Source organism: Gymnogyps californianus, chromosome 10 (assembly GCF_018139145.2).
Source record: "Gymnogyps californianus isolate 813 chromosome 10, ASM1813914v2, whole genome shotgun sequence".
Classification (NCBI taxonomy): Eukaryota; Metazoa; Chordata; class Aves; order Accipitriformes; family Cathartidae; genus Gymnogyps; species Gymnogyps californianus.
The window spans coordinates 23,489,718-23,509,039 of record NC_059480.1 but is presented as its reverse complement, the minus strand read 5'-3'; the positions used below and the strand labels follow the sequence as shown (position 1 = coordinate 23,509,039).

Here is a 19,322-nt window from a genome sequence, read left to right as displayed (position 1 = left end):
TCCATGAACCAGGGGCTGAAAACCCATCAGGCACTGGAGGGAGCAGCTGGGGGAAAGGGGCAAGTCTGGCTGCAAACTCGTCCTCTGATGTGGCTGCTAAAATAGGCACAGTTCCCTGCATTACCAGTGAAGCATGAAGGCTAATATCTAATGTTAGAGAGACAGCGATGAGCATTACATCTTGGAGTTTTAGTATCTTAATGTTGTTTCTATGGTACCAGCACCTGGAATCTTCAGAAAAACAAAATAAAATGATAGCAACCAGGGAGCCACTGCCCTACTTCTATATATAAGCCCTCTGTGTTATCATGACTTCATATCTGGTAAGGGCGTTTCCAGTTCTGTGAAATGATCTTTGGTGTCTATGGCTCATACAGGTAGAAATACATGTACATTTATAATGTGTATTTTTTTCAAAATACTTATTCTGGTTTTCAGGACAAACATTTGTACAGATGAAGGTCAAGATACTGGCTGTCCTAGAACTTCAAATCTCCTGTTCGTTTACAGGTCAGATATAGTTCAGACATCTACAGCACAAACTACCCTAGCACTGACCTTAGCTTGCCAATGCTCCCAACCATGATCCAGTTCAATGGAGTCTGGGCTAATATAAGTCTGTATAAGTTATCCATAGGAGTCTGGGCTCTCTTGGTGCAGCAGGAGGTCCTACTCAACCCAGAGCTCCATGGGAGTTTTAAATTCTGCTTCACTACCATCTTCTATCCAGAGTTATGCTGTAAACAGCTTTCAGCAGTGAAACCACTCGTAGATGGATATATCAAGAGGTCCTTTTATAGAAGAAATGTTTTTCTACGTAAGAACAGTAAGACTGGCTTGTTAGGAGAAGTAGTGACTTTTACAAGTACCCCCTCTTTCTTAATGACTATGGATGCTACCAGTACAAATAATGATCATCATTGCCTTTCATATTCTATTTGTGTTTTGGTATAACACCTTTAATTTAGAAGAACTGGGGACCGTGTAGTTTTATCTGTATCTCCATCGCTTGGAAATTGAAATACAGCTAATTTTAGAAACAAGTTAGCCAAGTGCTGGCTGCCGGACATTGGTTAAGGATAAACAAAAAGTAATGCCCTATGTAAAATATTATTGGAAACGTAGGTTTAGCTACCTGAGTTTGAATTCATGAGAGGCATCTGGCTTTTGAATAAGTTCAGTCATAACTACTTGCAGGTGAGCCTGTGGGATTCACTAGCCCAGGCTGGGCTAATCAAATAAAAAGATCTTTTCTGGCCTGGACCAGAAGACTTCGTGATTAAGGAAGAAGTGTCCTGTGTTACACAATCCATCAGAAAGACAGCACCTGCCCAACGTAATACCCTTGGCAGCATAATAGGAGAACATCTTGCTTTTAGACTCCATGGTGAAGATGGTCTGTAGGATTGGTTACAGGTGTTCATATCAGGGCAACAACAGATGCATTTCTGCTTAACTCAGTTGAAAAGTCTCTTTCTGTGCCTTCTGTCCAGTGGGCAGCAACACATTTCACTCCAAAAAGTTCTTTCAATTTATAGGGTTACAGCAGAACTCAGAAATATTGCAGACAAGTTGCTTACCCTCTCTCTAGAAGATCATGCAAGAGGGAAAAGTACTGGCTAATTGACATGATGGCTTGTCCCAACAGTCTTTATTCTAAGACAGTTTTCATACTTCCAAATGTAAAAACCTAGAACAGTGGTGAAGGAGGCTAGGATTTCTTTTTTGGCTCAGTCAGCTAACCTGAAAAGGTATGTCTGTGAAGTCAGTCAGGAAAGCAGCAAAATTCCTGGTTGTAGCTCTTGGAAATCGTTGCAGAAGCAAAGCCAGGTTGTTTCGATAGGCGTTGTGGTATCATCAGAAATGGTCTGGAAAGAACATGTTAAGATCTGGGTTTGATTTATTCTAGGACCTAGGATTCAAGTTCAAATCCAAATCAGGATTAAAAAGGACTAGAGTATTCAGCAGGAGATTTTGGCTTCAAATGATAGAAACAGTGAGAGATCTAGCTGGCTTTGGTGATAGGCCAGGTTTTTAAATCACCTTGATTTTTGCACACCTCCTATTAAGATAATTGAAGCCATATTGTGTTACATGTATGTGGCATAAATTTCTATTGGTAACATGTCTTTATCCTGAGAAATTACATTTTTTTCCCTATAACTGAGACAAAGAAGCTCCTTTTTTTGATCCCTGACATCTTCCTTCCAGCTTCTGTCAAACAATCTGGGCCTAATTTGAATTCCGGTGATGAGGAATAACGTGATATTTTGCCTACCTTAGTGAATGAAAGGTTAATTCTGTACATCTAAGTTTTATACTGCATGCTAGTTTGTTAAAGGCATTTTACCACACAGCTGGTGAGGGATTTTCAAAAATACAAGAGAGGCCTGTATGTGATTTGTTTTAACTTTTCCTTTCAACTCTTTTTTCATTAAGTTCCCAGATGACTGCACACTCTTGAATGCAGCAATCTGTTTAATCTAGTTTTAGCCTTCCTTTTCCTGTTTTCCCGTTTACTTTTCGTTCCATGCCAGTAGCTATTGAGGCAATACTGTGAGTCCATTATTTGTTTCAGGCATCTTGGAATATGTGTTGGCTTTGCTCTGCATGTGCATGCATGAGAGAGAGGGAGTAAACATACATGTGGCCAATTAGTTAGTACACTTAAATTAATGAAGAGCAATCTATGAATCTCCTTTTTCTGAGAATTTGGAAATACTGAGAACGTTTGCCATGTAGCCTTCAAAAACTTCAAAAGCAGCTATAAGGTCACAGTCTAATACTCCCTTCTGTATACTCATGTCTTTTCTAAAAATATTTCCCAACTTAATCTTCAGTATGTGGAACAGGAGGGCAGAGGGGGAACGGCAGTGTTTACGACCAAAGTGCAAAGATGAGGAAGAAAATGAAATTCACAAAAAAGCGAATCTTTTGATCTGTGCTCCATTTTCCTCGTTACGAATGTAACAGTACCAGCAGTTATGTTTTAACTAAACACTGAGTTTATGGACCCATGTCTCTGTCTACAGATAAGGGAAGGTCAAGAGGAACTAAGCTAATGCTGTCTTTGCTTTTGCAGATTTTCCTTGAATTGGGACACCCAAACAAGTCAGTGGGAGTCTAAACACCACCAGTGATTTGGGTGTGTTGCTCCTTGTAGTAGGTAGAATATGATCAAAGATGTCTGCTCTGGATATACACAATCCTGATAGGAAAGAGTCTCAGTAATATCACAGGTAAAGGGGCCTCTAGGATCCATGAAACTTGAAAGAAAATACCACAGTAAAAACAAGAACAGCAAAATTAACACAGCTAGCAGAGTCTGGAAGGAAGGGTAAAAAAAGCAGGTTTTTCTATGTCCTTTTTTCTTTTTGGTTCTTGAATTGTGAAAAAACCCTCGAGTCAGAAAAGCTGAAAACGAAAGGAGGAGGGAGGCCTAGGAGGATGTCTCTGCTCTGTAGGAAAGCTCCTCTGTCAAACCACCCTCCAGAGCAGGGAGAAGAAACTTTGGTTTCCAGCAAGGCTTCTGCCTCTGGTTCCACAAAATAAAAACAAAGGAGAGACTCAATTTTGCTCCATCTCTTCACCTTCATAACTAAGCTTACTGACTCTTGCCCATCAAAGTAGTTCCTTGTTCAGTTGATTAAACACATCCATCGTTTGGTAACTCTACAAAGTGATCACATCTTCTTCATCACATTGTCACTGTCCTGGCTTCACAGGCTTGTTTTGTCTTCTGTAAATCCTAACAGATAGCGAGCTGAGCTTGCATGGTGTGTCCTGACAGCCTACCAGTCCCCAAGGGATGCCTTGACGCGTCATTCCAAAACACTGACCTGTCACACTTCATCCTTCAGGTGGGATGACTGAAGTCCTCAGAAAACCCATGTGCGCCATAAAGGAGTTTAGGTATGCAATGAGGAAGTCAAAGAAAGACCAGAGGTCCCAAAGAAGAAATAAAATATGACCTAATCTGCAACTAGCACTGATACATCCGAGGAAAATAAAAAATCTTCCTCTCTTTCTTTCTGTGCTTTGTTACAAAGTACAGAAAAATACATAGCCAGATTCTACTCTCCTTGAAACTACTCTGAGACATATAAACAACTTGGTACTGGACATTAAGGAGAACTTACATTAGGGCAATACCTAGAGGGAAATAACTCCAACAGGCATGTGTATTGGAGAAGTAAGGCGTGTCCCTTATCACTGTTGGTCATTTATAATTTAAGCTCTAAGTACACAACTAATTCTGAACTACTTCCAAAAATGAAAAGAAAAGAAAAAATAATAGTTCCTGAGAAGTCAGTATGCTGGCTCTGACCGACATTGGCTACGAACATGCCTGGGTGAACAGCACTGAATGGAATCTGGAGTTTAAGCACAGACAGGTCATTTCAAACAGTCTTGCAGTTAAGCAACACTCTTCACCCTAGGGAAGTCTCCCTTCCAAACACTTCCATCGTTCCACACGGGCTTTCTTTCAAAGTTGTTGGCTGTTCTCCGTGGTTTTTCTTCATCTTTACTCATTTTGAAGGTTTTGGGATGTTTAGGGAAGCTGCTGCATTAATTTTCTCAGATGTTTTGAGTTCTGAAAAGCTTTCACCTGCAAAGGATTTATCCTGATGAGGAATTAATTCCAGCTTTATTTGCAGAAGAAAGAGAACTGTATACAAAGTGAAGGATGCTCGGCTTCTTCTCAGACACTAACATGAGCAATTCTGAATGGAGATCTGTTAGGCTGTTCTGGATATTTGCGTGTCAGCATGCAGAAAAAGCAAGCAAATGCAAATGAATGTTCCTGAAAACAGCAGTGGAAAGCAAATTTTTTTTTTTACATACCCTAAAAAGACCTTGTTTATAGGGATCATGATAGCAAGAGCCCAACACCAAGAGACAGAAGTACTAAACTTCCAGAGCAGGAGATGATGAGAACTGGCTGGCTCACAGTCAGTGGAATCGGGTCTCTTCCCTGCTAGGTGACAACCGCACCCCAGGGCAGTTGGCTGTGGCACCACTCTGTCATCGGTTGGTGCTACCATCAGCTTACCAGGTGCAGTATGGCTCACAAATATATAATAAGACAGTTAACATAAAATAGCTGCACTATTGACGCTATCAGAAGAGAGATTCATAATTAGACTGACCCTTCATCTATGGGGGAGAGTTTGGGGAGAGAGCGAATAATGGACAGATGGAGAATTTGCCAAGTATCAGGATAAAGAAGTTGAGCAGAGCAGAGGAACTAGCAGAGTTCTCCTCAAAAAAGAACAAATAATGGATAGAGGTAGCAAAGATGATGAGAGTAGTGAAACACTGGAACAGGTTGCCCAGAGAGGCTGTAGATCCCCCATCCCTGGAAACATTCAAGGTCAGGTTGGACGGGACTCTGAGCAACCTGATCTAGTTGAAGATGTCCCTGCTCATTGCAGGGGGGTTGGACTAGATGACCTTTAAAGGTCCCTTCCAACCCAAACCATTCCGTGAAGTACATACATAAAAAAATATGCAGCTTTTGCTGTGTAAAGGGAGCAACTATTTATAGTTACTGTCTACCTACAACAAGCTAGACCCCCATGACCAAATTCTTTTTGCTTAGACTCCACTGAGATCCCTAGCTCAGTGTTGTGTTGTAGCTGCATCTCGGCACCCAGAAGCATTTAAACCTTAGAAAACTCCTTTAGGTGGAATTTGGGCTACATAAATCTGAATGCAGGAAGCCTTCCTGAACCCTACAGTGTGTGGTTCGTGCACATATGCATGTGAGTGCATGCATGTGCTCATCAGGGAAGCAAAAAGAAGGAACTGAGGCAGCAGACACATGACTCAGGGTGTGTGCGAGATTGTTAATATAACCCCAGTATTGCTGGATTATCAGCAAGTTTGGATCTTCGTTCTGCAGCAGCTGGGCTACCTCCCAACAGAAAATGCTGCAGGCAACATTTATGCTTAGTAGTCAATTATCCATAGGAGCAGGTAAGGGATTAGTGACCCGGTAGGGTTTCACGCCTGTCAACAGGGTGAACGCTGTAGCTGCGCAGAAAGATTTAGCAAGAGAGAGGAAATAATACAGCTTTTTCTGTTCTAAACCACAAGTCCCTTGCATTTGAACTGAAGGAGAATTGTCTCCCTTTGGTGGAATTCGGTATGTGACATGTGCCGGGATGAGATGTGGTTCAAAGTCATGTTGCTGCGTGTCCTTGGCAGCAATGCTGGCTTAATGTATAGCTGTCCTCCCCTTCCATCCACACCTGCCTCAGTACTGCAGTCCACCACCCCTGCCTTTGGGCCACTGCTTCTTGTGCTGTCTGAAACCAGTCATGGAGATACCTGGTTGGAAGAGAAAAAATAAAACCAAACACTTTTAGGAAGGCTGTTTTTCAGCCAGATCAATTTCCCGACCTGATTCACAGCATTGATGCAAAAACCAGGAGGACCAGCACAACCGAGAGGGCAGAGCACAGCTACACCAACTAGCAGCGAGGGGCAGCAATAGCTTGAGTCTGAATTGCTGCCAAAGACTTTGCATCGTGAACCTATAGCTGGAGCTGCAGTTTGGGGAACAAAGCTCAGCCTAACCCAATTTGTATTCTGAACAATGCAGAAATACCACAGGTTTAGCTGGTTTTTACCTCTGTCTTTGCATTAAGGGGCATGAATTTAGGTTTGCTTCTTTTACCCAAAGAAACCTTACTAAGCAGTTTGTTTCCGCCAATGTAATTAATCAGGAGAATGCAAAAGATCACTTTGTTTCATCCCAGATTTCAAACCCCATTCGTCTGCTCTTCCCTGGCCTGTCAAGGCTCTCCCACATGCTGCGTGTTCTGGGCAGTGTGTGGTCTCTTATTTTTAGCTATAGGTGATAGCAACACAGCTTCTTTAAAGAAATCCCACTAATAATGTCTGTTAATCTTTGAAAGCAATCAGGTGTTAATAAGCTTATCTCAAAGTTTACCTTCCTAAAGTTTCTTCTGCTCTCACTGCCTTAGCTTTCATTCTCTTAACCTGTGTCCCAAGTGAAAAAAAGCCTGATCATTTAATTGATTTATCACAAAAAATAAAAATGTACTTGTTTTTCGCTTCTTTAGCAATATCTTTCGGCTCTTTAAAATGTAGCATTTGCATCAGCTCACTTTAAATGTGTTTCCTCCATCCTCTGATTAACATAGCTAAGTTTTTGTAAGTTTTGGATGCATAATTTACAGATTGCAAGAGTTTTCTCTTTTAAATTCAGTGAATTATGTTTAAAATACTCAGGTACCATTTTTTTATTACTAAAATGGAGTCACAAAGTCAATCGATGAATGGAACTGAGCCGTTTTCAGGATCAAGTTCAAGCTTGTAAAAAGAGATGAGTTACTAAGACTTAAACAAAAAAATTCTCTGAAGCTCAAATCTTTCCCCAACAAGAATAACTGTAGCACTCGCTCTCTCTTCCCACGTGTACCATTATACAAGAAATGCAAAGTAAGATACAGGCATATCTTGAGTATTTGTTGAAACTAGCATTCTGCTCATCATTGGATTTTCTTTGTGCCAGACAGAACTACGCTTTTTCCAAATAACTCCATCTTGGACCCTGATCCTGCATGTGCTTACTTGATTATTCTGAATACTTCAGAGTACTCTTATAACTCTCTCATATAATGAACTGCCAAGTCTATTTTGAATATGTTAATCTCAGGGTAAAGTTACATATGAATACATGCCCCCAGCATTTTCAAGGATTGGTGCATTTTTGGGTTAATCTCTGAGGATTTTAGTGCCATTCGGAAGAAATTATCAATATCAGTGCAGTACTGCTTCCAAGTAACTGCATGCTTTTATGAGGAATTTATATGAATCCCATTACAGAAATGCTGGGATCCCTATCTTATAGTTACAGAGGATCCAAAACACCAAAGGACTAAGGAAGTGGTGTGACAACACAATACGTTTATTTTTGGACAGGGACAGGACAGGGTTAAAAAATGCTGCCAGATGAGACCAAGTATTTATGTGGTCTAAACTCTCTCTGCCAGTTCCAGTTTATTTTAAAAATTCTGATGGATTAACTTTGAACAGCCAGGCTTTATGCCAGATCAGGCACTGTCCATCACTTCCATCCCAACTACACGCTGAATCCCAGAGCAGACGCAGGGTTAGCACAAAGGTGTCGTGTTGACGTGAACTGTATCGTGCACTCTGACAAATTCAAAGACATGCCCACTCTGGGATAAATACGCTGAGAAGTAGTCTGGAAGTACACAGATCCAGTATTACTGCTCACATAACCGTGGCTTTACAACCTCAGCTGAGAAGAGATGCAGGCTGTGGTAAGGGAGACCATGGCTCTTGGGGCGTCTCTGCCCTTTCCCATCCTCATTCAGCAGCAAGCAGAGGTGGGAGAAACCAGAGAAGTTATAAACACGATGGACCACAGACTGTGAGACCCTGAGGATGTTTGTGAATTTGGGACAGTAAAAATGGACCAGGGGAACCAACGTGAATTGCTGAAGGCATGAGGAGAGAGACCAAGGCAGCTTGAAAAAAGGCGTGTTAGGTGGCATGGGAGGCAGAACTGGGTGGCACTGGAATGCAGAGAAAGCTGGACTCCTGCGGAAATCTTGAGATAATCCCTTCATTTGGGTCTCTTACTAGCATTTCCAAATGTCTAAATGTCTAAAACCTGACTGAAACCCAGGCACTGTAGTGCTGCCTGGCTGCAGCGAGACTGAGATCTTGGCTGGGGACTGACAGTCGTGAGAGCTGCGAAACTGTCCCGTGAGACGTGTGGCTGTCTCAGGCGAGGCAGCATTAACCGCACACACGTACACCTAGTTATCGGCCGCCTGCTAGCATTCATAGTTCAGCTATTTTCAACGGAGACGTTTAACAACGCTGCACAGGGCAGGGTAGAAACTTCACTTGAGACTTAAGTCTCTTCTGCTTCGATGCGTGGGATAGCACTGAGCTGAGTCAAGGGACAGGAGAAGCATTAGACACATCTACTGCCGTGGCAGGGATGAGCCTACAGCGCTGCCCTGCCTCCGGCTGGGAGCTCTGCCCAGGCTCTGGGCTGGGGGTCAGGGATGAGAGAGGGAACCGCTGTGCCCCGCTTCAAACGTAGACTGTAAACTGGCTGTGAGCACTGGGACTCGGCTCTGCAAATCTTGCAGACAATTTAATTCAGGGAAACAGAAATACACGTTCCGTGGTGAGGAAATGGTGAAGAGTGCGACCCAAAGCAGATCGCTCTTTATTTTGCAACTCCATTTCTAAAGCTGAAGTAATGTGGGGAGAGGGGAATAAGAAACAGCTGAAATACATATGAGAGCTTTGTCAATCCTTCTAAAATGTCTATTATATTTATTTAATCTTTATTGTATACGGCATAAGATTTATAACAGAAATAACTGGCACCTTTATGGCACCTTTCCTCTGTAACAACTTTCTTTTGGGGATCACAAAGCATATTTATAAATACTCATCAATTAAGGCTCACATAATCATTGTGTGGGTAATGAAAGTTATTCTGTGTGCTTTCCTGTCACGTCAAGATTTGTTTAAATCACATGAATCTTCAAGGCTTAAAAGAAGAACAGCAGCAGAAACTTGTGAAGAATCCACCTGCCTTCTTATTTTAACGTGCTACAGTCCTTCCTCCAGCTCTGTATCAGCTCTGCGGTCAGCCTTCAAGTGAGAGATAAGTTCATCTTTGACCTATCAGCCATCGACTGACTCAGGACCGACACGGACACCATTTCACATCATCGCATATCGCAGCTGTGGGCTGCCAGGGTGCACACAATAAGGCAGGAGCCGAGACGGCACGCTGCCTTTATTGCCTTGTTTGTAGCGGTTGCTCCTCCCTTAGTCAAAAATAATTTCAGGTTTTGTTGATCTTTAGGGCGTGCTGCTAGATCTTCACTGTGTTAAAAAAACGTTAAAGGTGGGTAGAATTTGGGTGTGATAGCATGTGTGACAGAGCATGACGGAGAGGTTAAGCCTGGCTATTTATTGTAGATAAAAGAAGTAATAGAATTGTAAAATAAGCATTATTTTATAAATCATTCTAGCCTGAGGCACAGTTAGCTGAAGAGATTTTTCCAAAGCCATACCAAAACATTTATATTCCAGACTCAATTATTTACCAACATGAAATAGATGATACATTGTCTCAGCCATCACCTTTTAAGTCTGGAAAAGTTAGCAACTTGGTAAGTAACTTCTAAAACGTGACTGCTTTTCAAAGTAACACTTTATGTATTTCCATGCAGTTTTGGGGAAGCTCTAGGAAAATTGGAGAGGATAAATATCCATTGGAGAGAAGGAGAGGAATCTGACGTGAAATTTTCTTAAATTGTTCAAATTTTTTTTTTGAGATAATATACAGAAACTTCGTGATACTTTTTTCATAAGGGCCTCCCACCTGGCATAAGGGATCTTGTTCCATTGTAGAGATATAGAGCTTTTGAGGAGATCTGTCTCACTACTTCGAAAATCATCATGCTTTTCCATGATGTTTTCAAAGAGGACTTGTACATGGGCGCGACCGGGCATCTCCGTTCAAAAGCAGTGAGCCTTCTGTTTCCGCGCTGTCAGCCAGGGAATGGGAGATGCTCACTGATGGCTAGAGAGAAAAAGGGGAAAAAAAGACATTGTCTAGGTGTATTTCTGCTGCATTTGTGATGAAAAATACACTTAGCAGACTTCTGAAAGGAGGAGGAAACCACAAGTGCACAGCAACATGGCCGAGGCTCCCCTGGATAAGAAGTGTCAGGAGGAGGGCTGGGATGAGGGCTGGCTCTTCCCTAACCTCCCACTGGGATTTATGGTAATCTTGTGAGCTAGAGGCTGGAACTGCCATTCCAGCACCAGAGGGGTTTATGACTCCTTTGTTGTTTTAAAGTTAGTTGTGCATTCACTGTACGGATTATGAAATTGCTGTGGGGTTTTTTTAATCTCTGAAAAGCCAGGCTTCTGAGCCACTGGTGTAGCTTCCTAATCACAGGCATGGAAACTCCTGAACTTTAACTAGCAGTGTTATCTAAGTAGTCTTCTTTTTGGTTTTCCCAGGTGCTCTTTTTAAATTGCTTTGGGGAAAAATCAGTAATAATGATTGTTTAAAAAGCATATATTTAATGCTTTGCTATTGCAGAGCAAACCTGCTGAGTCACTGGTAACAGTTTAATTCCAAAGCTGGCAACGTTTCTCATCGATTGCCCTGCATACAAAAATCTCCACATTGCATATGTATGTAATTAACAGTAGATAAGGCTGTTCTATTTAAAGGCTATGAAAAGAAGAAAAATCCTTCAAGTTGTACCCTGACTGATTTAAAATGAATATGAATTTTTGACAAAACACCATTTGTAGCATGCAGTATGAAGATTCCCTGTGTGCAGGGAAAGGCTTTCATGACACCTCTAGAGAAGTCAAAATAAAGAGCAGAAACTACTTAGGAATTCACTAGAAACCTTGGAGGGAGCTAGGAATAACCCCCCCCTGTACAGTGCTTCCATTCGGCAAGGAAAATAAATGTTTACTTACTAAAGCGCTTATTTCTAAATTGTCAGGTGTGGCTGCCCTTTACAGGAAAGCGGGTGCATGACTGGCAAGGAAAAAGAAAAAATTAACTGGCAAAATAAATACTGTGAAGAGGAAGGAGATAGAGCACAGAGGAAAAGTACTGTGATAGAAAAGGGCAATGGATCAGCAGAAGTTTGCTGGTATGTGCAGAAATGACAACATCTGACTTTTTTTTTTTACAGTGAGAAGAAACTATTAAGCATATTTTAAGTCATTCCTGCTTGTATTTTCTCCCCCACTTCTTCCTTTGTAGTTGTGTTTTTTGTTGGTGTTTTTTTTTAATGACAAGAAGGAAGATAAATTGCTAGTTGTAAAGAGTGCTGCAGGGGAAACACTGGGGATATAACCACCTAATTATGAATTTCCTGAATGTGCAACATGACCAGGAGCAACTGGACAGGATTAGTGCTGTATGTTTCATCTCCAGCTGTTTCATGAATACCAATCTACAAAATCTTCCAAGAAGAACATTTTTTTTTTTTTTCCATGGCCCTACTTCTGGCTTTAACAATGCAAGCAATACTGCTTTGTTTTCTTTAGAGCCTGAACTGAAACAAGAGCTTTTAACAAAACAAAACCAAAGCAAACCTAACGAGCCAAAGAACTGCACAGTGTTAAGGAGATTTAGCTGAAATACTTGTAAAATATCAAAAGGAACATCCTTCTCATTGGCAAAAGTGGAACTAACACTGCAGAGATGCGTGATTATGAGACAATAAATGACAGTATTTTCTTCTGGTGCAGTGGTCAGAAGTTACTGTTTTGAATAAGCACAACTGGTGTATAATCTTCATGGCAAGCTTCCTGCATTGGTTAAGCGCCAGTCCTCTTTGGAAGCTCTTGGCAGATGGGAACTTATTTAAACTTATAAAACCAACGTAGACGAAAAAATGTAAAAAATGCCCCGTGTAAGTCCTCAGCTTGCAAGCAGACAAATTATGAAGACAATGGTGCTTCTCATGGAAGAGAGGGCAACAGGAACACTTTCTTTCCATGATGCCTTTGTAAAGCTTAAGAAACAGCTAATAGAATAGTATCCCTGACAAACAACAACTTCTGGTGTGTCAGAAATCACATCTTTAGAATAATGGCACTGGTGTTTAGAGGTCCTCTTCTAGCTGCTGGTGAAGTTCCTGGGTCTTTTGTGACTTGTAGTAGAGTTTGACTGGGCATATTTATTGCTTAGTAGTAGTCTGAGAGATTCAAAGACCAAATTAAGGACTTGCCCATTAAACGTAATAAAAAGATGTCCAGTAGGTAACTGGTTTTATCACAGCTTGATGTGCAATGCAAAGTTACCATGCACCCCACTAACAAGAGAGGCAGATAACTTTTATTTCAGAATCTTACAGTGATTAGTCCTTTGATCTTATCCCAAGAATAAGATTTTGGGGGCTTAATTTCTGCACGTGTTATTGAGCATGAGAAGTACTGACCTGTGTCCTAAAAAGGGAAAAAACTGCTAATTAATACCATGAATACAAACTCCTCACCAAACTCGGTCAGTTCATGAATGCAAAAACATGAATATATGCTCAGTGAATAACTAGCATTCATTTCCTCTAAATAGAGAGGTACAGATAGAAATCCTGGTTCATGCTAATGTTTACATGCCCTAGTTATTTAAAAAGAGCATTCTGCAGAATTTTGGATTCCCTGCAGTTAAAAGTGACCATTATGAACTACAAACTACATACGCTTACCCAGATCTTCTTGCTTGTGCCAGTCTCCACGGGCACTATCTTGAAAATAAAACATTGTAAAGATTGAAGGAATTCAGTATGTTTTAATCTGTACAATCTAATCTGCCTTTAGCTTTCATTTTTTCAGATAAAAGTGTGAGAGAAGACTACTCTGACCAGATAGTACTGTATGATTTTGATTACCCAATTGTTTAAATTGCACTAACTTTAATGGTTTGTGATACATAACGACAAGGGCCCCAAAAAGTGTTTATTAACAAGAAAAAACAGATTATATGGTCCCGTCTTTATTCTGTGGAAGGAGTAAGTTACATGATCACAAGGGGGAGGGAGGAGAGGCACTACATCATTTTGTTCTGGATGTTTTTGTAAGGAGATCATCCAGTTATTTGCTCTGAGCGTCCTGCCCTTCCCACCTTGCAGAGCCCTTCCCCTGGCAGAGTGAGGTCCGAGTGAGGGATGCTGCAGCGCCCGCTCTCAGCCCGCTGAGGGGTCACCTAAGGTGTTTCTTGCTGAGTATGTCTCTTTTTTCTCCATCCAAGTTGCTGCTGGCCCTGAGAGTAAGAGTCTGAACCCGGAGCTCTTGCTATGGGTAAATGTAACCCATTAGACACCGAGTCCCGAGCCAGCCCACCCCACAGCTGCTCAGAGATGAAATAATGCACATGGAGAGAAAAATCCTGCGGCCACAGTCCATCCAGTGTTTAAGCAGAACCATCCACCCTATACGCTGGTGCTATGTGGTATTAAAAATGACTGAGGGCAGTACATGCCAGGTAAAAAAAAGAAAAAAGCACCAGTGTTCAGCAAATAAATCAATCAAAGCATTCTCTGTATGCTGTCAAACAGCATGGATGCCAAGATCTCAGCCTGCCTGCCCTCCAGAATACAGAACACGCAGCTTGTGGGAATAGTAAAAGTTTACCCCGAATCCCATCAGAAACGTGAGGGAAAGTATCCTGTGAGAACAAAGACCGTCTTCGCAGCCTTTACAACGATGTCTGATCTCCAAGGCCACATCCCGATTGTACGGAGAGTTTCCATAGGCCTCTGTGTGGGAGTTGTCACCAAGTAGGAGCGGATGGCTGACAGGGATGATGGCAGAATACAGGATTTAGAACTGGTTTGGATCCAGCTCCAGTCAACAGTGCCTAAATTGTTACTGTCTGATGGCTAAACAATTCCTGCTTGAAAGGAGTTAGAGGTTTCTGTCTGGTCCTGGTGCATCTGCAGCTTGGGAATGACTGTCCTGGGGACGTGGATCCAAGAGAAGGGCCAAAGAAGGAGACAGCATCGTCCTTTTGTCCTGCTCCTCTGCAACAGGCGCGCGTGGGAAGGGAGATGGAAGAGATGCGCTATTGTGTTTCTGATGCCACTTGCTTCCTGAATAAACAGAAAGATCTCACCATGATAAAATAAAAATATGCATGTTATTGAAAAAAACCCCAGACTCATCAAAACAGAAAAGTTAAGTTCATGGCTTTGGTCTGTCTTTATTTGGATGATAGTTTAGGTCAGTCATTTTCTCCAGCGTAATTTGTCTGTCCCTGCTGTGTCACCACTTAACCTAATCCTTTTCCTTTTTCAGGGGCAAGAGACGTTTCCTCCTGGTCTGATTAATGCTCTTCCCAGATGAGCTGGCTCAGGGAGTAAACCATTAAAGAAATAGTTTTATCTGCTATTTATGCAGGAACTTTCTGAGGAAAAGCAGTCCTTGCTTCACTCCCCCCTGCCCTCTTCCTCGGTTTATAAGCCATGCCCAGTTTCCATTGAACCAGTTTGCAGTTGCTGTTAACCATATCTGCTCTTCCAGTTCATCAGAGCAGCATGGCTGAATAGAAAGTGCTCCAAGGAGAAGGTATGCACTTGCTCCAGGCCCAGGCTGGATTTGCTCTATTTTTTGAGAGTCTGGCCGCTTCTGCGGTTCCAGGTGAGACTGGAAATGTCCCTGTGCCCAGGGCCTCTGCTTTGACTCTCCAAATGAGGACCTAGCCTTCCTCTGGCCCATCAGATAGAAAAGCCACAAATCAATCCTGTGGTTTCACTTCCTTCCTCTTCTTTATTTCTTTTCATTTTGCTTTCTTCAGGTTTGATTTTGTTTACTCTTCAATTTAAATTTTATCTTTTTTTGTCATTTTCCAACTCAGGTCAGTGATTTTTTTCCTTTCTAAACCAACGCCCTCGCTCCCTCCCTCTGTCCCTTTTCTCTATCTTTTCCCTCACAAAACAGTCTACGAGACCAAGTAAAGGCTTTACCACCCTAGTGAATAATTAATCTCATCTGACTCTGTAACTCAATCCAGGATCATCAAAAAGCCTGCGTGTTTTGGGTCACTAATAAAACAAAACATTTTTCTACTTTTAGATTTTGCTCATTACAAAAGTTTTTGCAATTAACGATGAACAATACTTAGTGCTGGCTGACCATTTTACATTGAAAAATCTTTCCCGTGGGAAAATGCTGATTTGTTATTTTTGTAGGAATTATCTATTTCAGATAACTTTATTTTCATGTTTCTGTATTTTGATCACTTAAAAAATAAAAAAAAACCAGCCTAGTTGGGCATGATGTTTTGGTTTTACTGAACTTCTATGCCAAACCAATTTTTCTTTAGTGTGAGTTTCAACAAGAAGTAGAACATCAAGGAGTCCTACAGGAAAAACATTTGTGTTGATATTTTAATGGCAGCTGATGAAAATACACCTGGGCTGCCTAAGACTCCACAGGGTTTTCTAGTTTCTGAAAGGCAACCTTGCTCTGGTGGATAAAGTAGATCAACTGCCGATAAAAGCTGTAAGGAAAAATTACATTGAAGAATATAGTGATGGAGAGAAGGCAGAGCACAAGACGTATGGGCGATGAGCTTTTGCGGAGGAAGGTTAGCTACCCAAAGGACTAAGGCCAAATCAAAAGACCCTTCATAGCGTGGCTGTGATCTGTGGTGTGGGTGAGGCTGAGTCCTATTTTAAGCTTTTCCCGTAACCAGATTAAAGCTCTAGTCATGATTCTCACATCGCTTGCGTGCAGTGCTGAGAGGTGTATGACCACTGTGGTTCCTTGGGGTTCTCTTCCAGAGCCAGGGGATAAATGTCTCTTCTTTTGGGCTGCAACAATTCAATTAAGTCAGAGCATTTCTTAATCTCTGAAAAACGTTGCCTAAAACTTCTCCTCCTCACTCCCAACCGATGGAAACGTAGGAATGACCACAGTGACGGGGCCAAGGGTTCTTCTAATCCGGTATCTTGCCTTTGCAGTCACCTGCAGCAGATGCCTAGGGGAGGACATACAGAAAAGTGTAGGAGACGTACGCAGATCCCAGCCTCAAGCTATTTGGACGAGGGACTTCCCAGTCAGAAACGGCATTTTTCTGACAAGAGGGACCAGCCTCTGCCACGGCGGTGGAGGCCGCTCACTGGGAAGGAGGAAGGCTCGGTGGGCGATTTATGTGCCAGGGGTGATATCTGGTCGTAAGTAACGGTTGCAGGAATTGGGAGGAACTGGGGGGGCGGACGAGGCGACAGGGGAGCTCGGCGAGGGGAACGGCGGAGCCGGCGCTGGGCACACATCATGGGGCGCCGCCTGACTGGGCCGCGGCCGGGAGCCGCCCCGGCCCCGCTCCCGCCCTCCCGCCCTCCGGGCCGCCCCTCGCGGCTCCCCCCGCCTGGGGACGGGACGGAGGCGGCGGCGCGGGGCCGGCCCGGGGCGGAGCGGCTGCTCGGCGGGGCGGGGGCAGGAGGGCCGGCGCGCCCCGCCGCCGCCGCTGCCCGCCTCAGCCGGCTTTTCGGCGGGAGCCTCTACTCCAGAGTGCGCGGTAGCGTGGGCCGTCCGCGGGCCCCATGTGGTGCCGACATCACTGACATGGCGGAATCCCCGCCGAGCCCTCCTGGCACTCGCTCCAGCTAGCCGGGACTCACCGCCGCGCCCGGCCCGGCCCGGCCCGGCCCGCTGCCCCGCACCAGCCCTCCGCCAGGTAAGGACGCGGCGGCGCGGCGGGGAGAAGGGGGTCCCGGGCGGCGAGCCCCGCGGCTCGGCTCGGCGCGGCGGGCAGCCCCGGGGAGCCGCGTCCCCCGCTCCGAGGCGCCGCTCCCGGTCCCGGCTCTTTTGTTCGGCGGCGGGGCGGGAGCGTGGGGCGGCGGCGGCGGGACGGGGCGGCGGCGGGACGCGGCCGCACTTGGCGGAAAGTTTCTCTCGCTGTCCCGTCCCCCCCCGCCTCCCCGCCCGGTCCGTGTCGCGGCGCCCCGGGGCCCCGCCGGCTCTCCCCCTCCGCAGGGAGCTCCGGGGCGGGCGGCGCCGTGCAGGCAGGCGGGAGCAGCCCCGCCGCGGCCCTGCGAGGGGCTGGCGGCGGGACAGGCCCTCCAGCACCGCCCGGTAATCCCGAGGGGCTGCCGGCCCGGCCGCTGTCATCGCCTCCGCCCGGCCGCCCTCCCCGCCCTGCCCCGCGTCGCGCCGCGGGTACGGCCGGTGCGGGTCCGGGGGGGAGGGGGGAAAATCTGGGGAGAGGTCGGTGCTGGCGGCCGTGTGTGCGGGGGCCGGTGGCACGCGTGGGTGTGTGCGTGGCGGCGGCTGCCCCCGCCTTGCCCTCGGCTCCACCCGGAGGAGCCGTGGCCGTGGAGCGGGAGGATGCGAGGTCCGCGCCCTCCGGCTGTGCCCGGGAGCCGGCGGGGAGAGCGGCCCCGCTGCCCGGCTGGGGGATGCCAGGCAGGTGAAGAACCCGGGGCTCCTCCTCGTCCGCAGCTCCCTCCCAAAATGTCTGGATCCAGGGGGCATGTTGGAGAAAAAGCTGGAGAAAGGCGCGAGCGACTTCTCCCGGCCCCGTCCTCCCCGCCCGGCTCTTGGCTGGGGCGGCTTTGGGAAGGAAAACCCTGGAAACTTTTTATTTTGCTTGCCAGACACCTTTTTAAAATGGCATGCGACCAGAAGACGGAATGAAAAAAGAAAAAAGTCTTTTAAAAGCTTAACCTCTCTTAGGTTAAGACCACATCTGCATCCCTCCCCTCTGCCTTCCCCCCCTTCCCGGTTCTCAGAAATGTTCTATTTAAATAAGGTTTTGGCTAAGGTAGTGCGGCTTGGAGTTGAATGTAATGAACCATTTATCCCATCTATATTTGTAGAATAAAAGGCGGGGGGCAAGCCTGCCTCTCTCCATATTAGTAATTTTGTATTTCATTTGCATTTCTTTGTGTGAGTACCGAAAAGTACTGGCTTGACTCCTTAAAGTGGTAGTTACTCCATCACAGATGGGGAAACTGAGATATGGAAAAATTGAAGTTTCTTGTTTGGTGTGGTTTTGGTTATTTTGGATTTTTTTTTTGTTGTGCTTTTTTTTATTTTTTTATTTGAACTCAGTGCTAGATTTGTGAGAACAGAATTCACGTATCCCAGTTCCCTGTGCCCTGACCACATTTGCTCTATCCCTTAACCGCTTACCCCACAGAACCCAGGGCTCAACTAGTACGTTCCTGAAAGGTGCCAAACCAGTCTAACTCGAGCTTAACAATGTGCTAGGTAATGGGATTTCAAACTTGCATGCATATTTACGTCTAGAACACTATTTCTCAACCTTTTTTGCAGCTGAGCTTGCTTAAAAAAGGTTGAGACTGCCAGGCCTGGCAGTGCCTCGGTGCCTGGACTGGTGTGGGGCTCTGCTCCCTTCTGATGGGGAGCTGCTGGTCTGGACGTGGATGACACAATGTGTGCTTGGCTGGAAATCCAGATAAAGGCATCACTTCCATAAACCTCCAGAGCTGGCGATGGGCTGCCTCCTGAGCGGAGGCATCTTGCTCCTCTCACCCGGTCCACCGGTGGTCTCGCCCACCTGCCACCCATGTATCTTTCTCAGCAGTAAGGGAACACGCTGCCGGTACTACCAGTAAGAAAATGATTCTTGGCGGTGTTCCCGGGGTCATTTCGGGTCTCACACAGAAGCGGTCTGTTAGTGCTTTTCTCCTAATCTTCACCACTTTGTGGTTCCCTCTCGTTAGTTTTAAAGCAGTTGTGCTTTGTGGTTGTATCAGGACCCTGCTGTGACAGAAACGTCTGCTGCC

The 19,322-nt window shown here is 44.8% G+C and overlaps 1 protein-coding gene across 1 annotated transcript in view; it reads left to right on the top strand.

Annotated features, from left to right (window-relative positions):
- The first annotated feature begins 17,168 nt into the window (after nucleotides 1-17,168).
- FNDC3B (fibronectin type III domain containing 3B) overlaps nucleotides 17,169-19,322 on the top strand; it is a 209,646-nt gene continuing 207,492 nt past the window's right edge. Inside the window, exon 1 of the mRNA XM_050902344.1 lies at nucleotides 17,169-17,248. The gene's annotated coding sequence lies outside the window, so the exon portion shown is untranslated. The remainder of the gene's footprint in view (nucleotides 17,249-19,322) is intronic.